Raw genomic sequence first — 24815 nt, forward strand, 5'->3', positions numbered from 1 at the left:
GGGGGCAAATCACATCTACAGATCATGACGAACCGAATTGAATTATTCCTATGCTCCTAGCGTGTGAAAATGTTTGTGAAAAACATGTTAAAAAAACATGAAAACGGAGCAATGGCTGTACGCCATTGACTGTACAGCAACTCAAGAGGACCATCATACAGGGTCAAATTCCGAACATTTAAACATAGCCTACACTTCATTCTTTACTTTGTCCGTTATTATATGTAGAAGATGAACTACCTCTCTGAAAGGTCCCAATGTGTTCATTTTGATGGGCTGTCTTCTGAGTGGTTAAACATCACTAAAGATGTTCTGACTTCTGACTGCTTTGGATATATAATTACACCACAATAAGGTTTTACTATCACAGTGCACTGAGATTTGTGACAAACTGTAAAGCACTTACGCATCACTGTACACTGTAAACCAAGGCGGTTTTGCCATCACTTACTGTACTGAGGCTCATTCACTGGTACATTTTCATTTACAAAGCCATGTTGGATAAAGTACCATCTTATATCTGCTCCCTGATCTCTCGGCACATTGAAAGTACTTATTGCCTGAGATCTCATGCTGTGGTTTTATTAAATGTGCCAAGTGCTAGGACTGTCTTAGGGAAGAAAGCTTTTAGATGTGCAGCTCCACTAACTTGGAACAGTCTGCAAAAAGAATGTAAAATTACCAAGCTGGTACCACTACATGTTTTTAAAGCTCGGTTGGATGCTCCACAGTCAGATGCTGTTGGTACCTGTACATGTGGATAGATATGTAAATTGTAATCCCTGTATTTTTTGCTGTATGATGTCCTTTTGTTGTTCTGTTGTTTATGTTTTTATGTCTTCATGTGGAACCTACTGCTGCAGGTCTCCCTTGAAAAATAGATCATTGATCTCAATGGGATTTTACCTGGATAAATAAAGGTTTTGAATTGAATGTCGAGCATTAACTGCAAGTCACTCAAATGCATAAACTGGAGAATAATTATGTTACAAGTGTTACAGAAAACATATCCAAGCGTAACAAACATCCAGTATTAACCTTACTGTTTTTTTACTAACAGTAACCAACTAATAATTTTCATGAAGTGCATATTTATTCCAAACTCACAATATATATATATATATATATATATATATATATATATATATATATATATATATATGTAATAAAACATAATGCACAATGGTACACAGTATCCAAACTCTTTAGGCACTGTTCAGAGGCATTCATGTAAAGCAGATCACCAGAATCCAATACTGGTAAAAACGTTGCAGAGATCAAATGTTTCCTTTTCTGAAAGGAGAAACCTAATTTTAAAACAACATTTTCAGTGTGTGACTTGAAAGATAAGTTCTGATCAATAATAAAACCTAAATATGTGTATGTAGTGACCCTTTCAATGTCAATGTCAGTCGGGGAGACTGACTCCCCACTGATGGGGAGAAAATAAGTTAACTTTTTGCGATTTGAGAATATCATGAGTTTGGAGTTGTCTGCATTTAATACTAACTTGAGTTGAGATAAATGGGATGGAATAACATCAAAGGCAGACTGGAGGAAATCAAGACTTGCTCTATAGAAGAGGATGAACAATAAATAACAGTATCATCTGCATAAAAATGGAAAGCAGCATTTGAAAGATTATTCGAGATTATTTACATACAGTATATGGTGAAATTATTGGTCCTAATATGGAACCTTGGCGCACACCCTTTCAAATCAAATCAATCAAATCAAGTTTTATTTATATAGCACATTTATAAACGATTTTTGGTCGAGCCAAAGTGCTGTACAAATAATAAAAAATACCCTACAGTAAAGACATTTTACAGCTAATACAACAGCAGTTTGTTCAGAATATCAGTATGATAAGAAAACGACACCCTCTTTCCTTAGACCCTCACATCGTACAAGGAAAAACTTCAAGAGAAAACCCACAGTTTAAAGGGAAAAATGGGAGAAACCTCGGGGAGAGCAACAGAAGAGGGATCCCTCTCCCAGGACGGACAGACGTGCAATAGATGCCGTGTGTAAATCGAGGAGATAATACATTTGCAACATAGGTAGACCAAATGTTAGGAAATGCATGCGTCTATAATAAGAGGATGAATCCACGAAGATGTCAACAATCCTGTGGGAGCCTTCAGGGAGGCAGACCGACGAGACCCAGGCAGGACCGCAGAGACAGGTTCAGCCACGACCCGAAGTCCACGACTTAATCCAGAACTCAGGATAGAGGATCCAGGATGCGGGACCACAGCAAGAGGATCAGCCTCGACTCAAGATCACATCAAGACACAAAAGAAGAACAATTTGGCTGGGTTAATCGGAACATGAGAATACACGGATTCAGACAGACAGAAGGAAGAACAAGAACTCCCTTTGGAGTGATCTTTTTTAAATATTGAAGTTAAATGCATCAATCTGGTGCACTTTGAGAGCAAAATGAAGAGATATATGGATACCTCTCAACATACATATGAAACAACTGTAAACAGATTTACTTTGTCTTTATGGATTCGATTGTGGACTTGATTGTGATTGCTGCACATTATCCCTTACTTAATAAATGCTTTTTTTGATAATCTATTATATAGAAAAGTATATCATATTGATATATAATATATAATTTATTGATAATATATAATATAATCAAATATAACAATCAAAACGAAATAAGTAGTATTAAGTATTAGGGCTAAGAAAATATTGTACATGTGAAATAGTTGTATGTATTGATTTAAATTGACATGCATACGCTAAGAAAAATAGTCCGTTGTTACTGTTTGAACTAACGTACCAACGGCACTGAACATATTACATATTACCTACCATATTACGTTTTATACTTCTTACCTTCGATTTCTCTTGTTCTTCTCCTCATTCGTCTTTGTTTTTCTTCAAGTTTTATTGTATTTCTTCAAGTTTTTATCTTGTTGGTCGAATGCACTTAAGCGTCAGCTAAATACAATGTAATGTAATGATCAAAAAACCCCTCTATACTCTAGACAGCGTGGGTAAATTACCGTACAGCCAATCACAATGCGTGACGTCATTACGTCGTGACGTCACTGGTAAGAGACGGACCCCGAACACATATGGTACCCCGAACACATCTGGTACCGACACCGGAAAGCCGGAGGCTAGCTGAACGTGGCCGCTAGCTTGCGCGAAGCCTATTGTAAAAGCTACACTCTCCAAAACTCAACATAATATCCAGGAATGAAACGCTATAGAGACTGTGCTACAGTGGAATAAATAAAAGCAATATCATTTTGTGTTTTAAAGAAATAAACTCCCCTTGATTTTAGATACTTACTGTAGTCCGTTGTGAGATGAAATGAATGAAAGTGACGTGATCGTCGGCAGCGTCACGTGGCTACGTCACTGCCGTCAAGCGCGACATAACGTTGCCGTGGTAACAGTGGCATCTTCTTCTGGTTTATCGTTGTTATAAAAAAATGATTATTATTACTATTAATGATCAAATATGAATGTAATTTTCTTTTAAATAACGTAAACTAAAGGGAACAATCTATTTGACACAGCTGAAGCTCTGGCCTTCCTTAAAAAATAACTAATTTATTAAAAATGCATCGTTTTTTTAGAACAAACATTGGTAAATAATGCACCATAATACATTCTGACGAAAATATTTTTTTATTCTGAATACAAATAAAATAAAAGAAGCCTCCCGTGAGTTCCTACAAGCTATAAAGTCGATTTTTAAAACGTTTTATAGAATAAAAGCTCACTGCAGGACGTTGTAGAAATGCGTGTGTGCACCACGACAAAGGAGCCTCACTTCATTGGGGTTGTTGCGTGGTGCCGACACGCAAATATAAAAGATTCCGTGACTCCACCACGCAATGCGGTGTTAAGGAGTTGTGGAGGAGTCACCCACTCTGGTGAGATCAGGTTGGTCTTGATGTCCTCTCAGTCTGTGGAGGAGTGTTGTAATGACATAATCCGGCAGGTGAAAAAATGAGAAGTGACCCTACAGTGTTTATGCTAAATTAGTCATTCTGAATTCCTGCTAGTAATGCCTTTATTACTAAAGTTCAGCAAGACTTTAAAAGTTCAACTAAGAAAATGGACCTAATATTTATAAAGAGGAAGATGCTCCCTTGTCAATGGTGTGCCTAGTCTAGTCAGTATTCACAAAATTGAAATTCCAATGGAAGTGGGTGGGAATGTAAGCTTTAACGAATAAGCTTCATTATAAAATAGAGGCAATTTCATTTTAAAGACATATTCTGCTCGTTTTCAGGTGTATATCAGTATGTAGTTTCTCTACTGGGACATGTCTCCATGCTTTAATTTTCAAAAAGCTATTTATTTTTCTCATACTGCCTGTGCTGTAGCACCTCTTTTCACCCTCTGTCTGAAACCAGAGCCAATCAGAGCTCTGATTGGTTAGCTGGCCGGCTCTGTAGTGATTGGTTAACCAGTTAAATATGTCCTGCTTCCTAGCAAATCACGTACAATGTGTTGGAGCGCTAGCCAATAGAAGCGCTAGTGGTACATAGTGATGTCGCTATGTAACTAAAGTAAACAAAGGAAACACCCTCTGGAGGGAACACAGGCATTTTAGCCTTTGCAGACCATTTACATGCGCAAAAACCTATATAACACACTACAGCAGGAGTGGGGAACCTTTTTCCTCTCAAGGGCCATTTCAATTTTTTCAACATCCTCCGAGGGCCGTACAAATGATTGAACTCAACCTCTGCTTAAAAAAACTAAAATCACAGCCCATTAATTTCACCTTTCTTTCATGCTATGCAAAGAAAAAAAACCCTCTTAATCCAGATATCTTACCATGACTCGCGTATTCATGCACGTGCACGGTTGTGGCATGACCACCAAAACAGAAAGATATGGACACATGATGTCTGCAAATGTATTTAGTTTCCTAACAACAAAGTTATTGACTGTATGATCAGTATGACAGATGAACAGATCGCCACTGGGCTTACAACTAAAGACACAGCCTCGCAAAAACTGCGGCATGTGTACAGCTCCTTATGGGTACTGCAATTTTTTGTGTGCCAGAGCGGAAGAGGAGGCCAAGCAGCAGATACATCTTACCTGCATGTGTGTGAGCTTAAGAAACAGTGAGACTGTTGCCTGTATGTATACACATCTGTATGTGATTGTGTGTGATTGTGTGTGTGTGTGTGTGTGTGTGTGTGTGTGAGTGTGTGTGTGTGCGTGCGTGCGTGCGTGCGTGCGCGCATGCGTGTGTGTGTGTGTGGGGGGGGGGGGGGGGTTCAGGGGGGGGTTCAGATCCAGCCTTTCCTCAGGGTCTGCCTGGCATTGTGATGCTTCCTGTGCCGGCAGACATTATCAGTGTGGGATCAACAAAGGGACAAAAGGGCTCCGGACAAACACACAGACACACACACACACACACACACACACACACACACACACACACACACACACACACACACACTCATGCTAGCTAGCTTTTTCCCAGGCCTCTTGGAGCCAATGATGGCTTCCTGTCCGTCTGTACATATATATCTATCTATCTATCTATCCATCCATCTATCCATCTATCCATATCCATCCATCTATCTATCTATCTATCTATCTATCTATCTATCTATCTATCTATCTATCTATCTATCTATCTATCTATCTATCTATCTATCCATCTATCTATCTATCTATCCATCTATCTAATAGCTGTTTAAATTAATTTAAGTTGTAGATATTTTTTATAAACAAAAGATTGTTTTAGGGATGACACAATTATTTTGACACTTCAATTATCCTATTCTTCTTCCTTCCTATTATCCCTCCTTCCCATAAACTCTTCTCCCCTCCTCCCTTATTCTGTCCATCATTTCCCAGTTTTCCTCCCACTTCCTATCTCCCCCCTTTGCATTGAGCCATTCCCTGTCTTCTCTTTATTGTGTGTGTGTGTGTGTGTGTGTGTGTGTGTGTGTGTGTGTGTGTGTGTGTGTGTGTGTGTGTGTGTGTGTGTGTGTGTGTGTGTGTGTGTGTGTGTGTGTGTGTGTGCGCGCGTGCGCATGTGTGTCTGTGTGCGCACGCGTGTGTGTGTGTGTGTGTGTGTGTGTGTGTGTGTGTGTGTGTGTGTGTGTGTGTGTGTGTGTGTGTGTGTGTGTGTGTGTTGTGAAGTGTTTTCTAAATGTTATTGTTGGTGCCTCATTGAGCCGTCAGATCATGTCAGATCATGTCAGATCAGGGGATCAGCCTGAGAACTGCACGGTGCAAAATGGGACACAAGTAATACAGGTTCACAACATTATTTTTTCTCTTTATACGTTTCTTTATTAATGTTTTACATTGACAAGCAGGTCAAATCACCAACAAATGGTGATCATGACAACACTGCCAAGTAGGAACTACCAATGACATCAACCGACATGACAGCTCTGGAATGATGGTGAATACAGTTAATGCTAATACATACACACAATGGCAATGACAACAATATCTAAAATATTAGGTAAAAAAAATACAAAGAAAGAGAAAAATTCAAACTAAAAAAATATATAATTAGAGAAAAGGTTACCATTGCTGTCTGTTCAATGCTTCAGACATATCCTCATTCTCAAACCATTATTCACTCTTCATACTATTTGTTTTCAGTTTCTGTATCTCTCATCACTTACCCTCCCCTCTCTCTCTCTTTCTCATTATCGATCCACCCCCCCTCCCCCTATGATAGGAAACTGTCAGTCAGGATCCCTGCTCATCAGTTCTGCCCAGTCAGCTTCGCAAGGGGGAGGAGGGGGGGTTGGGATCCACTATCTGAGGTTTACTCCACTCATCCTCTCACTTTGAGCTGATGTGACACCAGCATTGTACCCTCTTATCTCCCACCACACTGAGCTGTGTGAATCTGAAACAGCGTTTAAAAGCGTCTAAATACACACAGATAAGCCCAGATGATAAGCTGTGAAATAGGGTAACAGGAATGAGTGCTAAAACCCACAATGACCTGGCATTTTACCACTTCTGGTTCCCTCTTCTCAATGTCAGTGGTATTTTTAATGTGTTGAAATATAGTCTGTGGTAGTCAAGCTGCAATAGAGTTTCACACTAGATACTCCACTTGATCGATTATGAACGAAGCTTCTGTGTTAGCGGTTGCTAACAAGTGAGTGAATAAACTACTAAACTTGATCTAGCCGACACAAGTCCGTCTTTAGATTACAGGTATCTTAACAAAAACATAGGTGGTCAAAGTATTGAAGACTTTACCTTGTTTTGCCTTAAGAGTACTTCAGTGGTGATGTTCTTTGACAACAAGAGGAAGGAGCTTTTAGTGTTCATGTTTTACATTCATAGTGAGAAGACAAGAAGCTTGCCTCTCTTTATCTTCTTCCTCAAATAGCCTCTCATTATTGTACTTTCATTTTGTCTCACGCATTGTGTCTTTGATGCATGTCCTTTATTCTTCCCTGGGGGGGGGGCTTCTGCAGGATTTAACAGTTAGTTTAACCCATTATTCTGTTTGTTTCCTCTCTATGACTGATCCTGCTTTTTCCTCGTTTGCATTTGATCCTGAAACAGAAATTATACGGGATAATCTGGGATGAGCAGAGGGATTCAGAGTTTCTCTTTTCTCTTTCTTAACAAAGAAGAGCGGCACACAATAATCTGCACAGTCTTTCTCTTCTTCAGGCCGACAGGGCACACTGGAACAAAGGAATCTCTGGTGTAAGTAATCACAGTCTAATTTACCCTGATCTTCCATATTGTAATACAGTTTGGGCATGTACTTTCAAGACTCCTCTCAATACAATGTTGGCCTTTCAGAAACATTTAGTTAGTATTGCAACCAGGGGGACATATTTTGAGTCCAACAGAGCCAGGGTTTCTTTACTTAGCCATCTCTACAAAACTAAAACTCCTGATCAGAGAGCAAATAGGAGGATTAACAAAAACAGTAATGCCAAAAGGTAATGCCATGCATACAGATTTGGTAGGTGGCGTGAATGTAACGCTATTGCTGAACTATACATATAAAGCATTCCCTCTGTACCGCTTATAGATTGTCTTCAAAGTGACACTATTGTCAAAGTGAGTGAGTGGTGGTATTTCAAATTTCGAGCAGTTTATTTGCATCATCTTTTAAGCTGCAGCGAGTTCCTTCTCATGTAGTGTTTTGGGAAGTTGTGTTTGCACCTGTTGGTCACCGTACCAGTGGGTGTTTGTCATTTCTTATCTGTTGTGTTTGTGTATTTTTGAATTGTGCAAAATAAAAACTTGCCCCACTCCACATCATCTGTGTCTCCCACACACTACACTAAATGTTGTCTAATAAGATGTATGGTCGTCAGCAAACAACCAGGTCAAACAATGTGTTATACCGATAATACCTTCTAAAGGAAATGATCTATTCAATGTCATTGTTTGCTTTCATCCATCAGTTACAATTGATTCCTATACACACTTTAGAAAACACTTGTGCCGGATAATGCACTTCGACACCGTCCATTCAAACACTCAAACATATGCAAATACACCCCTTTTGTTTCACTCTAGTGCATGTTTACCACAATTTTGCTAAAATAATATGGCAACACAAATGGATAATGGTTATTGTGTGATGCTAAAGGAGTTATCACAACGTTTCTAAGGATGATTTATTTACTGGACAAGGGGCTGGTGTTGATGGTAATCGCTCATTTAATGAGCATGCTGAAGTGCATGAAGACAATAAAAGAATAGAGCATTATTTTATTTTGTATGCATTTATCTGCATCACCATTGGGTTATTGCTTTTTGCTCTTTTGTTTCCATTTAGCTGTTTGTGGAACAGCACTGAGTATTTTTTTAAAAAGTGGACCTCCTTGGATCTTAGGTCCAGCAGAAAAACTTAAAATACTGGAAATGATATAAACTGAAATGTAAAATGGACCAATCAGCCTTCATAAACTAACAAGTCCTATACATTCATAAACAGGTTTATTGCCAAGTAGGTAAACAAAACAAATGAAGTGTAAAAATGCTTTTGAGAATGAACTCAGAACTCAGAATGAATGTTTCTGATGCAACATTTATCATTTGCCAAAAACTGGTACCAATTGGACCAGGTCAGAACAAAGATTATCTCTTAGCTTTCAAAAGTTCCATGTTTTTTTCATATCCGTATTTCTCATAAAGTCTCCTTCCATCTTCCCTCATCTCTTTTCTCTCTTCTGAATCTGTCTCATGTTGCATGTCTGCAGTGTTTCCTCTGTCAGACACACGTCAGCGGCCGTTATCTCCCCCTGCTCCTCCTCTTCCTCTTCTTCCTCCTCTTGTTCCCTGCGTTAGCTTCGCTGCTCTGCGTCCCACTTGACCGCTTTAGGCCTCGGGTGAGGAGAGGGGAGGTCTGCGACCCCTCGACATGCACAACCCTACACCTTTCAGACTTTCCAGTTATGTTGCTGTGATAGAAACGCAGGGGGAGGGCGGGGGGAGGGGAGTCACTCAAGCCCAATCTCTAGCTCTTCTTGTTTTGCATTTGCCAAGGAAAAAGGGAGGCCAAGGAAATAGGTCCCTCTGTTATTGCACTTTATTGTGCCCCAGCTTTTCTGTGTGGGAATGGTGGAGAGATGCCATGTACACAGTGGTGGGCAATAAATTAGTACATTTACTCAAAGTATTGTTCTTTTGAGGAATTTTACCTGACTATTTCCATTTACAAAAAAACATTCCCACATGTTATTCAGATGCTACGTGGTAAACAATACCAGCTGCAACCTTCAAATAACAAACATATTAATGAATCCATAGTTGAACGTTCAATAGTATAATATTACTCTAAAACGGGCCGCTGTTCAAAATGAGTTATTTTACTTTTGGTCATTTGAGTATATAATATATTTGATGCTAAAACGTTTACCTAAAGCCTAGGTAGGTCACACTGGAGAAGCCAGCCAGAGTAAGTTAGATTTTTAAAACTATATAAGTAAAAACAGCCAGATGTATTTCTCCAGAGAGCTAGTGTTGCTACTAGCAACACTAGCTGAATAACAAAAGTTGATCAATCTGAAGAGGAAAGGGCAAAGTTGGCATTACAGAAAGCCCGTCCCTCTAAAGCCATTCCCCCAATATGATCAGAGTTAATCCTAACAAATATCATTAAGGTCCTTAAGGTGGAAAAATGCGCTCAAAGCCAAATTCGTGACTCTGTGGATTGGAGGCGGGGCTTAAGAACAATTCAAGTGCGCATCTTCTGTGGGCCCAGAATGGGTACTTTTGAACGACAGAGTCAGGACACTTTGGCTTATTGCACCACTAAGGAACTTTTATATGAATGAAACTCCGTATCCAGTTCTCTTTATACATCCATGGACAGTACTGTCCGATCATCTGTCCATTTATTTAAGAAAGAGCATTTTTATGTATTGATTGGTGTCGTGATGTATTTCAACAAATGTATTTTGAATGCAAGACTTGTATGTGTGACACTATGTACACTGTGGCGTTATTACAACTTTTAGTGGGGTAAATATCCGAGTACTGTGTCCACCATGATGGTTCAACAATGAGTAGATTCACACGGTTTATGCCTCATTTGCAGTGCATGGTTCGGGTCCCCTGGACTCGCATTTGGTACCGGGGACTTTTCACCCTTTTGATTTCCACTTATTCTCATCTGATCGCCCTGGTGACGCCATGTGAAACTGCAGCTTACATCATATTCAAAGTACTGTCGATAACTTTTGCTGAGGGAAAAAAGAGCTTAGTCATGTTGAAAAGTGCTATACCATCCAGTGGAAAGGCAGTATTTGACCTACATGGGTTTTAATTCCAGAGAATCAAGTTGGTACAGAGAGGGAACAAACTGAAAAGTGACATTTTATGCCACAGGCTGTCTGGATGACTGGTTTAATTATGAGGTAGAGTTATTATTTCAGTCGCCTGAGAAAGAAAATGCCAGTCTCCGTGCCAGCTTGAAAGTTATTTTAATATCCAAACATGGCAGAGTAACAGGGTCCTTTCCCCCTGTGGCACGGTGCCTCTAATTGTGATGCGCTTTTATGTTTGTTGATAAGGTCACAAAAGAACTTGACATTGTTTGTGCCTGCTTTGGTGGGCAGCTATAAACTTTTGGGGAACAGAACAATCCTCAGCTGGCGGAGAGCTGGCGCGGTGTCAACGTGAGCAGCACGGCTGCGAGCAACAGCCGCACAGATAAGAAGGTAATTGAATGGGGGAAAAAACTCACGACTAGACAGAAAGTTCAAGTTTATAATTAAATTGTTCAGTAATAACAATAAAATGGCACAGATGAGTTTGCGCACATGTTGACAACACGGTGGGGAAAGGGACTGGCTTCAGCTCCCAGGATGGATAATAAACGTGTTCCTGCTCGCTGGTATTTGTCATATCGGGGAACTTCAGGGGGAAAATTATGATGATGTTTATTTAAGATAACATTGCTTCTCTTAGACAATGCTATTGTAATGGTGGAGACACCACAATTATTATCAGTATCACTCACTCTATTGAAAAAAGTAATGTTTTCATTTGGAATGAAGGTCATCACTCAGGAGTATTTGAATATTCCTTAAAATGTAGAAACATTTAGCAAATAAAGTAAATGAGTGTGGAAATATGAGTTTCGGTTAGAGGTATTGTCAGGTTGGGGAAAAATAGGACCCAAAGGCAGTAAAATGACCAACAAAAGGTCAAGTAACAAAAAGCGAGCTTTATTTCCCAAAGCCGATGACAACAGAAAACAAGGAACAACTTGACATTACCAAAACCAGGGGAGAACGAAGAAGGAAACCAGTGAACACGAGGAAGGACCAGGACGAAAACTTCAGGATCAAACATGGAGCGTGACATCAAAGACGGGCGGGTAGCATGGACTAGCATAGGCGAGGCAGGGAACATGGACGAGAAGAGACACACACACACATCCGCTGTTGTGCTGTTTGCAGTCTTATCAGGCAGAGATAGGGGCAGCTTTTGGGATTCTCTCAGGCCCTCAGCTGAACTTCTGAACCTGGGGGCTGTTGTCATGACCCCTGCCCTCTTGCACATATGCACACACATAGATAAGTTGGTCGCACACTCCAACAGCACACCTCCGTTTGGCTGCTGCTCGCTTAGTCAACACTGTCACACTGTCACAGCCTCACACACACACACACACACACACACACACACACACACACACACACACACACACACACACACACACACACACACACACACACACACACACACACACACACACACACACACACACACACAAACACACACAACCTCACCTTAACTCAGAGCTCCTCACACTTCTTTTACTTTCTGTCTGTGTATGTGTGTGTTAAAGGTTAATCTTACCCTGATAGTCTGTTTGCCGGCTACTAGGGTCTTATTGTGAACCCGGAAATATGTTGCAATGTGCACACTTGGCGTAAGTTGTGTTATTTAGCATTAACTATCATTAATGCTTATGTTTACAATAGTTAAAGACTGTCTGAATGCATTTCTGAAATGTTCAGGATCAACAATGGCAGTTTGAACCAGAAAATATTGTACTCCCGGTGGACTGATTTTGATACATTTTTGGTTGGTTGTGTAGTTTTAGAGGACTCTGGATCATTTAAATTGGACAGATCGCTTATTTATTTGAAAATACAATGTCTACAGAGGCAATACTTTTCATTATCCACTGCTGGCAACTACAGTATGCAGGGGAGCAGTGAACTGCAAACAAACACAAACAGTATACTGTAGCAGTAGCGTTTTTTAGCTCTTGTTATGCAAAGACCGCCATGGAAGCGCTGACAGTAAAGTCATGTTCTCCGTTCCCTGGGGAGTTTACACCGTTAGAAGGTAGAATACGGCCATAGATGAAGCACGGAGCTCTTGTAACAGAGACCACATGCACACCTGATCAAACCCAGTGCTTCCTGTCACTTCCCCTCACATCTAACTCCCCTGAAGGATCCCATTGGTTGTTAGGCCTCTAAATAAAACAGATATCTACACACACTCTGTCTTGTCAGCCTCTGCTCCCTGGACAGGCTTAGGGTTATAAATGACGAGTCGGTGAGGCTTTCCAGCGAGAGGGGAAGGCAGAGTGCAGAGGAACGCAAAACTCCTGTTGATCCAAACATTTCTCATCTTCATCTGGACATGGGTGTGACGTGAGGAAAAGAGTGCAAGGAGGCTTTATGTCTTTGATCCAAATGCTGCCGGAGAAAAATATTACAGATGAGAGGAGGAGAGACTTTAAAGAAGAGCGGCATGTCGGAACAAGTGAAGAAATGTGAAAGAGTTGTAGGGGAAGATGAAGAAGGAGATACGGAGGAGATGTTACAAGATATGGAAGGGTGGAGGAACAGGCCACAGAGATGGGAGGAAGACATCATGACAGGGTGATGGTGAGAAGCAGAAGAGCGGACAGAAGTGCAGGGAGAGACAAGATGACAGCTTCAAGTATGGCATATTATGAAACCCCAACAAATCATGTTTTCTGCACCTGTTTGTTGTTGGATATGCACTTGGTAAATGTCATGTATCTTTTTGTGGCATATTTTTTACGTTACAATTGTCCACTCATATAATTTGTTATTTCCCTCCAGTCTCTCTGCTTTTTCCGCTCTCCGCCCTCTTTACAATCTGTACAGCCCATGATCCACTGTGTCTTTAGACCAGGGGTGTCCAAACTTTTTTCACTGAGGGCCACATACAGAAAAATATGCGAAAGGTTGGGCCACTCACTAAAGTTAAGGTATATCGCCTCACCTCTAGTGTATTAACAGTAATAAAAATCAATCAATCAAATGTAGGTAAATCATTCTTGATAATTTATTATACTTAAAGAAAAAACTTTATACATCACATCTTTCTATGTATGGGTATTCATTTATCTATTTTCAAATAAAATCAATCAAATGTAGGTAAATTATTTCTTGATCATTTATTATACTTAAAGAAAAAACTTTATACATCACATCTTTCTATGTATGGGTTTTATTTTTTTTTACAAAAAGGGTTGGCAGCTCATTCTCAAAACTGCAGCCTCAGATTGCTTCTTTGTCAGGATGGGGACCCCCTTCACAGCCCTGTATAAAGAGGGAAAAATAACAGGACAAGGGAAAGGGTAGGCTTTATTTAACCTAGTTATGCAAATAATTTATTGCGGTTGTTAACACATCAGCTAACGTTTTTTAGAAAAATGTTATCAACTTTAATTGACTGAATTTATTAAGTAATTGGGCTTTTGAACACATGAATACTGTGTAATATATTTTAACTCACCTACAATGGGAACAGCGTTGCACTTAATGGGAGCAGTGATGCTGCGCTCTGGACTGAAGGATGGCTGGCAGGTCAGGAGTAAGTTTGGTGGTTGAGATGCGAAGGACATCACAGAGATGGCTGTCGGTCATTTTGGTTCTCAATCTGCTTTTGTTCAGAGTTAACAGAGAAAATGTTTGCTCGCATATGTATGTTTTGCCAAACAGACTCGTCATTCTTTTTGCGTGGCGTCGCATCAGAGGAAACTTGGCCTTTTCCAAGCTCTGGTAGAAGTCGGGTAGGGAGAGGAGCTGATGTTGATTCTTCAGAGAATCATCACACTGCATTTCGATGAGTTCTAATTGCAGACTCTCTTCCACTTCTTCTGCATCCATCAGGAAGGGAGTTGAGAACAGCTTGATTTCTTTCTCAATGACAGAAAAATCTTGGAAGCGCTGATTGAATTCTGTCATAAGACACATATTTCCCCTTTTTAGCAGAGAGGTCGGCCTTTGGATGAGCACATTTGATTTCGGACAGCGTAGGGAAGTGCGCAAGGTTGAAGTTGCGTAGTTGTGTCTCAAAAAGACGAAGCTTCGCACAGAATGCTTTCATGTGTGCATAAAGTTGTGGTACAAGCTGGTCTTTGCCTTGTAGGCTCTTGTTCAGTGAGTTAAGATGACCAGTAAGATCAACTAGAAAGGCCAGGTCTGCCAACCATAGAGGATCACTCAGTTCATGAAGAGGTCGGTCCTTCTCTTTCAAAAACTGGTCAATTTCTGATCTCAGGGAATAAAACCGCTTCAGCACGGAGCCGCGACTAAGCCAGCGCACATCACAATGATAGAGTACGTCCCCGTATTCAGCATCGACATCAGATAGGAAAGCTTGAAATTCTCTGTGGTAGAGCCCTCGTGCTCGAATTATGTTGACAGTTTTCACAACTGTGGTCATCACATCGCCAAGCTGGACTGTCTTGGCACAGAGAGCTTCTTGGTGGATGATACAGTGCAATTTTACAGCCTCGCCTCCACTCTCTCGCACCTTGGCGCACACCATAGATGCCATTCCTTTGCGCTCGCCTGTCATAGCGGGAGCCCCGTCCGTTGCAACTCCACACAGCTTGTCCCATTTAAGTTGCATCTTGTTAATTGCACCTGACACGGCTTCAAAAATGTCCTTACCCGTTGTTGTGCCCTTTAGACTCCGAAGATCAAGCAGGGCCTCCGTAATGCAAAAGTTATTGTCAACTCCCCGCAAAAAAATTAACAGTTGTGCGGTGTCTGTGGCATCTGTGCTTTCATCACATGCAATCGAGTAAAAATCAAAAGCACAATCTTTATGTGACACTTGATTTTGTATGTTAGCTGACAAGTCTTCGATTCGCCGCACAATTGTGTTTCTGGACATGCTCACGTTGTTGAATTCCTGCATCTTTTCCGGGCACATTATTCCAGCGACTTTAATGAGGCACTGTTTAACGAAGTCACCGTCTGAGAAAGCTTTCCCGTGGCGCGCTATGAGTTGAGCTACCTCATAGCTAGCTATTGTAGCATTTTCTTGTGTTTTGTTAGCACGGTAAAAGTACTGTTGTTGAGCCTGCAGGTTAGCTACCATTTGCTTGACTTTCTCCTCTCGCTCAGCAGCAGTGTAGGACGTGAAGGTCGGATGCTTGGTTTCGTAGTGTCGTCGTACATTGTACTCTTTCATCATTGCAACCGTTTCATTGCAAATAAAACCGACACATTTCCCCCTGACTTCTTTGAAGAAATATTCATTTTCCCACTGTGTTTGAAATTTTCTGCATTCACTTGCTATCTTGCGTTTCTTTGGTTCTGCCATTTTGTCGTCGCGGATTTTTTTTATTTGAAACTTTTTTTTGTGGAGAAGCTGCATTAGGACTGCAGCTAGTGAGTAGCTCCACCTACTGGTCAAACTAAGAACTACAATACAGTCAAGTGCAAGTTTCATGTGTGGGCCACATTCTATTCTATTTTTATAATTTGCTGCGGGCCAATAAAAAATGGATCCCGGGCCGCAGTTGGCCCGCGGGCCGTACTTTGGACACCCCTGCTTTAGACCCTTGCAGCACACAAGAAAATATCAGTAAACAAGGCAAAACATGTTACAAACCTTAGAGAGAGCAACAGTTTCATGGTAGAGAATAAACGGCATAATAAAATTACAACATAGACTCAGAAAGGTCATAATGTGACTTAGTTTGGAGAATCACTGCACACCTGTTCTAAATGCTTTCTTCACTTTGAAGCATTATAACTTCCTTTTAGTAAAGTATGCAGCTCTTATGTTTTTGCCACACTTTTTCAGGGAATTTCTCATGTCACAGAGTTTGATCACAAGGTGTCACTAGCCGCTTTCACACCAAGTACTTTGCCGTACTTAGTTCCCAGCACTTAGTTCCCAGCACTTAGTACCCCCATCACACCGGAATAAGTTCCGGGTGGAGGATTACGCAAATGAAGCCGCTGACGTCACTTCTTCTTCTTCTGCTTTGGGTTTATTGGCAGGCCACAAACAACTTCACGGCGTATACTGCCACCCGAAGTCCCCGGCCGGAAGTCCCTGGAGTTGGGGACTGTCTAAGCTGCTGGGACTCCCAGCGAGTAAATCGCCAGAACGCCGACACCTCCTCATCTCCACCGCTCCCATGTTTTATTTTGTGTTTCCATAAGTTATTCTCTCTCCATTGGTGCGCTGGTCTAATGCTAATGCCAATAATGCTAATGCCAGCAAATACACTGGCGGCTTCACAAAAGATTTCAGAGTTTTACGGGGCGTGGTTTGCAATTCGCCCAGCCAATCAGATATTGGAACTTTTTTTTTCCCCCAGGAAAGTACCTGCTCTCTAGCAGGGACTGAAAAGGGGGGTGAAAGTTTTCATGAACTGTTCTCTTTTTGGTGTGAACGCAAAATCCCAGGAGCTATCGGAACTAAAAGGGAAAAGTACGGGGAAAAAGTACTCCGGCGTGAAAGCGCCTACTGTCACATGGAGGTACATGTTATTTCCAGGTGTGAGCTGATGTACTTAGAGCTGTCTACTTGGGACTGTTTCAACAAAGACTTGTGTAAATCCAGGTCTGAACACGGCCTCTGACCAGCAGCACCTCACAGGCTTCCATCACGCCATTCCTCTCATTCCTGCAATTAGCAACACGACGCCTTGAAGAAACGAGATGCTCTCCTCCTCTGCTGCTTTGTTGTTTCTCACGCTGGGACGACTGGAGATGATTGCCTGGACGAGGAGGGGGACCAGACGCAGGACTCCTCCTCGCTTCTCTCTTCTTTTCACTGAATACTCCCTCCACCTCCTCCGCATTCCTGATCCAGAGCATGTGAGGAGGAGACATTCCTGGGCCCTTTGTGGGGCTCAGGATGCTCCTCCGGTGAGAAACGCAGGGAGGAGCGGTAATGATAGGAGATGTTTTACTCTTCTCTCTTTATGGCTGTTTTCCTTTTGTTAACAAAGCTGGAAGTGGTAGGGGGATCATGGATGATAATGGCCTACTGCTTTCACTTCAAGTGGATGAGGTGAAAATTATGTGTAGTTAGTGTGAATTGGCCTCATGTTTAGCCAACCCGGTCTCACGGCTTTTTCGTGTTATAGTCACAAAATTAATTTAATCTATTGATTCGTGTTCACCAACACGATTTTTTCCATTTTTTTCGTGTCACAGAACGATTTTAAAAGCAATGTATTTCTATTGGTAGTATGTTTCGTGCCTGCACCACGTATTTTTGTCCGGTCGGGTCTTGGAAGACCGTAAGCTGTGTGGTTCATAAAAACATTTTCTTACTCAATATCAAGGCTTTTTTTGCTGTCCGCGAGGAAAAGAAATGGGGATCAGACCCTCAGAATACTGAAATCTGTATTCTTTTATTATTTACATTGCTTTAAAAATTGTTCTGTGTGACAATAATCTCCAAATAAACCGTGACCATTTTTCAGCCATAAAATGTCAGTGTCCTCTACCCCAAAACAATTATCAAAGACCTTTACATATTAACACATTGTTGAAGTGCAGTGCAATACAGATACTAGGGTTGCAGAATACTTTGCTTTCGGCCAACACTTTTCTGGCCAAAATCGTGGGAATTGTCCCCAAAATTAGATCAAAAATAAATGAAATGCACAATAAGGGGACGTGATTGAAAACAAACTAAGTGCCTCTGAGTGTATCTCCGAGCATTGTTCAGCTTCATTAATCTCTCCTGCTATTTCCTTTATCCTCCCACTTCATCCATTTTCCATTGTTCAGCTTTTCTGCCTTAATTGCTGTCCGTCCGCCATGCATTAACATTCCTCAGACTTATAGAAACACACACATAGAAAAACATGCACAAATCTGATGAGTGCAAGCTTAGTCAGCAACCTGAAGATAAACACAGACCAAAACACACACTCTCAGCTCTAAAATACACACACACACACATAAAACACACACACACCGGTTCCACATTGCCACTGCCGGATGTGTTGTGAGGCTGTGATAAAGCCATCCAGTCTGGTTCTCAGGCAAGACAGTTCAGCTCAGACACACTGTAGGACACACACTCTCTCTTTCTCTCTATCACACACACACACACACACACACACACACACACACACACACACACACACACACACACACACACACACACACACACACACACACACACACACACACACACACACACACACACACACACACACACACACACACACACACACACACACACACACACACACACACACACACACACCTTAAAGCTATAATGTTTCACACCAAACTTCTACAGATTACTCCCTCAGCTTTGAATCTCCAAATTGTGTTTGTAGTCCCCTCGATGTATCTTTTTCTATTTAAAAAAAACACAACAGTTATCACACTAAACCAGCTAGGCTACTCTATATTTTCCTGAAATCCTGTCTCTTCATTTCTGTAAATGAGCAGACTGTTGTAACTTCAGTTATGTGATCATCCCACACCTTTCTCAGTTAAACGTCCATGAACCTGCTAGTTGTGGCGCTTTTAACCACATCACCCACTCCCCTCCCATTCTATCTTGTTTTTCATCAAATTCACCAAAGGAGCTTTTCTTCTTGCTGTTGTGAGTTTGCAATGTCGTTGTTTAGTCTGCATGTGTGGAACCTGTCAATACACAGATAGTATAGGTATAGAAGTGGAAAGCCACCCACGGCCACATCCATATTATAGTATGAAGAAGAAGTATGATGAAGACTGCCAACCATTGGAACGCTTCAGACATTGTTTTTGGTCCAACTGTTGTTTAAAATAATAAAGCTTTATTTGTATTGCACATTTTATACATAGGTGCAGGTCAAAGTGATTTGCCAATATGGCACACATGACAAAATTAATCTCTCTAGGTCATCCTCAGACGAGCCCTCCATCGTCGCTTCCAGTCATCCCGGTTCTTCATACATCTGGCCAGTTCATTGGTGCTTTGTGCTCCTGCGTCATTCTTGAGTACGTCCACGTATGTTAGTGCGGGAGGTCCTCGTGACCGATGCCCGTGTGTTGGTTCCCACAGCACCAAGTTGCTGGCTGGCAGCTCTTGATGCCTTTGGCAATGTCCTGCTAGTCTCATTCTCCTGGCTGCAATTTTCTCCCTCACCATTGGTATTCCCTCGTACAGAATCTTGTTGGTTACATGTACACTCTTGCTGATGTTAAGTACTGCTCGCAACATTCTGGTGTAGCATCCGTCTAGAGACTTTTGCAGGTTTGGCTTCAGGGCCCAGCATTCACTGCCATAGGGTAGAACAGACTCTACCGTTGGATAGAAGAAGCTGAGTTTGATTTGACGGGGGAGGTTGGAGTTCCATACACTGTTCCTGCCGTTCAGGGCCCTCCATGCAAGTGCCTTCCTCACCTTAAGATCTTGCTCGGTTGAGTTGATCCATGAGCCCAGGTACTTGAAGTCCTTGACTTCTTGAAGCACAGTGCCTTCTGTTGTTATCAGAGGTGGATGTTCCGGTAAGATGTTATAGGTGATAACCTCAGTTTTCTTGGCATTTAGCCTAAGGCCAACCTTGGCACACTCTAACTCCACTCTGTTCAGGAGTTCCTGTGCTTGTTCCAGGCTGATGTCGTCCGCATGGTCTGTCAGGACTTCTGTGGGGTATCGTCTCGACATCCTTGGTGTTAGAGTGAAGCCAAGATTCCTGCTCTCGTGCACTGATGGCCTTCCTGATGTGATGAAGAGGAAGGGGGCCGGGGTGTCCCCTTGCATTACCCCAGCCAGGATGTCAAACTCCTCGCTTTTGCCATCTGGGGTCACCACCTTGGCCCTTGTTCCTGCGTACATGGTCTATATTGCCAGGAGTAGGTTGGGAGGGACACCGTATGCCTCAAGGATCTTCACCATTGTGCTTCTGTGGATCGAGTCAAATGCCTTTTTGAAGTCGATAAAGCACAGTACAGCAGTCAGGTTATCCTTTTTCACCTCCTCGATCATTCTCCTTAGTGCCAAGGTCTGGGCTATAGTGGTTCTCCCCTCTCGAAAGCCATCATGGTTCTCCCTCAGGTGAGGGTCGATGGCGTGCCGTATCCTGTTCAGTATCATCCGGTTGTAAACCTTTGCGGTGATACATGTCAGGCTGATGCCTCGGTAGTTGTCTGGTTTTGAGAGGTCTCCAGCTTTAGGCACCGGGATGATGTTGGAGAGAGACCATATATCAGGCTGCTTGTTGTGCAGTAGAGCGAGGTTGCAGAAGTCTAGGATGAGGTCATCGAGATCACAGTTCTTTAAGACCTCCGGGGGTATGCCATCCGGCCCAGCACTTTTGCCCTCTCTCACTGTGGACTTCGCCCTGGCAAGCTCACTGGCTGTGAAGGGACCATCGTCGATGGGCAGGTTCTGGAGGAAGGCTGGTATACTTTCCTCAGCTCCAAAATTAATAGAAAACATTCATTCAATACAAGTCAAATCTTAAAAGCTTTTTTTGTACACGTGCAGCATAATAATACAACATATCTAAAGTAACACAATAAGGTAACATTTACAAGATAAATAATAGTAATACAAATAGATACAATCATAATATTAAGTACAAGTAAAGTTAAAGACATGAGAGAAAAGTAACAAAATAACAGGAGAAATAATAAAAACTGGAAGGCTGATAAAAAAAATAGTTTTCAGCTGTTTTTTTACAAATTATGTCGCTCCAATAATATTTCCTGGTTGTGTGTTCCAGAGTTTGGTGGATAAAAGCTGCTTCACCTATCTTATTGTATATGGAATATAGTACGGAATATTTTAAAAGCCTGCAGAAGATCACAGGGAACAGCGTCAGTGAGATAAGAAGGTGCCAGAACATTAGGAGCAAGTGCATATTCAGTAAGTAAGATCAACCCTAGAGTAATGCAGAGCAGAGATGTTATAATGACCAGCACTTTGACTGTAAAGTGTTCTGCTAGACTTAAACAGAATAAGGCCTGATGGTCTCATGATTATTGTGTTTTTTTCAATATTGTTCACTGGTAGGATCCTTTAAAAGTACATACACATTTAACCTACCCACAATGACACAGGCATGAGGACACATACCTCCAATTAGTCTCTGCTCCACACCCTGGGGGCGGGGGCTTTCTCCGTATCACATCATCCCCCAACATGGACATGGTAGGTGGGAAACTGTCATGTTTTCTTTGTCTCGAAGTCATATTCAAACACACAAAAGCTCTCTCACAATATCCTGTTTCCGAGTGCTGCCCCTCAATGCAGGATCCCCCTGCTGGGCTGGATGGGGGGGGGGGAACAGTCAGGCATGTGAGAGGCGGCCGCGCAGGGTTCACAGGCATCAGCAGGCATTGTTCACACCTCGGAGCTCCGACTGCTGTATGTCTGGCCTGAGAGAGACTCCAATATAAACATGCTCTTAAATCAATGCTGTGTATCAATTTCTGTACCTAAATGTGCTATTTTGAGGGTGCAAGTGCGTACCATGGGATGTATAGCAGAATGCTCTACAGGACTGTCTCAGAAAATTAGAATATTGTGATAAAGTTCTTTATTTTCTGTAATGCAATTAAAAAAACAAAAATGTCATACATTCTGGATTCATTACAAATCAACTGAAATATTGCAAGCCTTTTATTATTTTAATATTGCTGATTATGGCATACAGCTTAAGAAAACTCAAAAATCCTATCTCCAAAAATTAGAATAGTTCCTCAGACCAAGTAAAAAAAAAAGATTTATAACAGCAAAACACAATCAAACATTTGAAAATGTCCATTAATGCACTCAGTACTTGGTTGGGAATCCTTTTGCACGGATTACTGCATCAATGCGGCGTGGCATGGAGGCAATCAGCCTGTGGCATTGCTGAGGTGTTATGGATGCCCAGGATGCTTCAATAGCGGCCTTTAGCTCATTAGCATTGTTGGGTCTGGTGTCTTTCAGCTTCTTCTTCACAATACCCCACATATTCTCTATGGGGTTCAGGTCAGGGGAATTTGCAGGCCAATCGAGGACAGTAATGCCATGGTCAGTACACCAGTTACTGGTGGTTTTGGCACTGTGGGCAGGTGCCAGATCATGCTGGAAAATGAATTCCTCATCTCCATAGAGCTTTTCAGCAGACGGAAGCATGTAGTGCTCTAAAATCTCTTGGTACACAGCTGCATTTACTCTGGGCTTGATGAAACACAGTGGACCAACACCAGCAGCTGACATGGCTCCCCAAACCATCGCTGACTGTGGGAACTTCACACTGGATTTCAAGCAACTTGGATTTTGCTCCTCTCCAGCCTTTCTCCGGACTCTGGCGCCTTGACTTCCAAATGAAATACAAAACTTGCTTTCGTCTGAAAAGAGGACTTTGGACCACTGTGCAACTGTCCAGTGCTTCTTTTCCTTAGCCCAAGTCAGACGCCTCTTCCGTTGTCTTGAGTTCAGAAGTGGCTTGACCATGGGAATACGGCTATTGTAGCCCATTTCCCGGACACGTCTGTGAACAGTGACTTTTGATACCTGGACTCCAGCTTCAGTCCACTGTCTTTGAAGCTCCCCCAAATTCTGGAAGTGACTCTTCTTCACAATGCTGTTAAGGCTGCGGTCATCTCTCTTGGTTGTGCAGCGTTTCCTGCCACATTTCCCCCTTCCAACAGACTTTTTGTGGATGTGCTTTGAAACTGCACTCTGTGAACAGCTTGCTCTTTGAGAAATTTCTTTTTGTGTCTTACCCTCCTGATGGAGGGTGTCAATGACGGTCCTCTGGACAGCAGTCAGATCAGCAGTCTTCCCCATACTTGTGATTTAGTTTACTGAACCAAGCTGAGTGTTTTTCAAGGCTCAGGAAACCCTTGCAGGTGTTTCGAGTTAATTAGACGATTCAAGTGATTCGTTGAACACCCTACTAGTATACTTTTTCATGATATTCTAATATTTAGAGATAGGATATTTGAGTTTTCTTAAGCTGTATGCCATAATCAGCAATATTAAAATAATAAAAGGCTTGCAATATTTCAGTTGATTTGTAATGAATCCAGAATGTATGACATTTTTGTTTTTTTTATTGCATTACAGAAAATAAAGAACTTTATCACAATATTCTAATTTTCTGAGACAGTCCTGTATGACTATCAGAATGGGTCAAAAAGTTGAGTGTTGAGCACTTTACATTACTCGCACTCAAGGATCGCCTTCTTTGCTACTTAACGGAGGTTGTTGGTCACGATCAGTGGCGGCTGGTGGAAAATATTTTTGGTGGGGCTATGGAAATGGTGACAAAACCATACTAGGGCATTTAAAATCAGGAGACTAAATACGAACATTGTGTGTGTGTGTGTGTGTGTGTGTGTGTGTGTGTGTGTATGTGTGTGTGTGTGTGTGTGTGTGTGTGTGTGTGTGTGTATGTATGTGTGTGCGTGTGTGTGTGTGTGTGTGTCATACTTGCCAACCCTCCCGATTTTCGCGGGAGACACACGCATTTCTCCCGATTTCTGACAAAATCAGATTTACTCACGACTGTTTCCACTCGGACTTTAATACAGGTACACCATTGTTTGGTTTCCATGGTAGCGTGTCTCTTTAGCAGCGCGCGCAACTCAAAGTCTGAGAGGGTGAGGAAGATGAAAACTGAACAAGAATAGACAACTCGACCCTCTGATCACTCCTTTCCTGTAAAATACAGGTCCAGCCCACACATATGCTCCATGGTGCCACAGGCCTTGCCCTTACAACTACAATAAGCATGCAAATGTTAATCTACAGCTCCGGCGATCCACTAGCACCAGAGTCTACAACTGCAGACGCAGCCATCCCCTACTGTAGCGTCACCTTGGATACGAGTCTAAACAGACACACAGGCCAGGGCGCTGAAAGCGCTGAAAGGGCGCCCTTTGGGCGCATCAGATCTGACGACGCTGATTGGCTGAAATTATGTTTCGGCGGCATAGTTTACAGATAGCAACAGTCAGCTTGTTGGTTGCAGCTGCTCTGGCTGAAGGCTCCTTTCTACCGCCCGGACGAGAGAGGGTAATGATACACGCTGCGGCCAGGCAGGAAACATGTGACTTATCAGTAACTTTAGACATTGTAAAACAATTTTAAACAAGATT

At 41.9% G+C, this 24815-nt stretch overlaps 2 long non-coding RNA genes across 2 annotated transcripts in view; both read left to right on the forward strand.

Annotated features, from left to right (window-relative positions):
• The window catches only part of LOC307028307, a 378320-nt gene that overhangs the window by 220502 nt on the left and 133003 nt on the right, over window positions 1-24815 (forward strand). The gene's annotated exons all lie outside the window — the stretch shown is intronic.
• LOC307029848 lies at window positions 14737-15387 on the forward strand. Its single transcript, XR_013805422.1, has 2 exons — window positions 14737-14858; window positions 14973-15387. It is a non-coding gene; the product is annotated as an uncharacterized lncRNA (long non-coding RNA).

The sequence above is a fragment of the Notothenia rossii genome (assembly GCF_949606895.1).
Source record: "Notothenia rossii genome assembly, chromosome: 2".
NCBI lineage: Eukaryota > Metazoa > Chordata > Actinopteri > Perciformes > Nototheniidae > Notothenia > Notothenia rossii.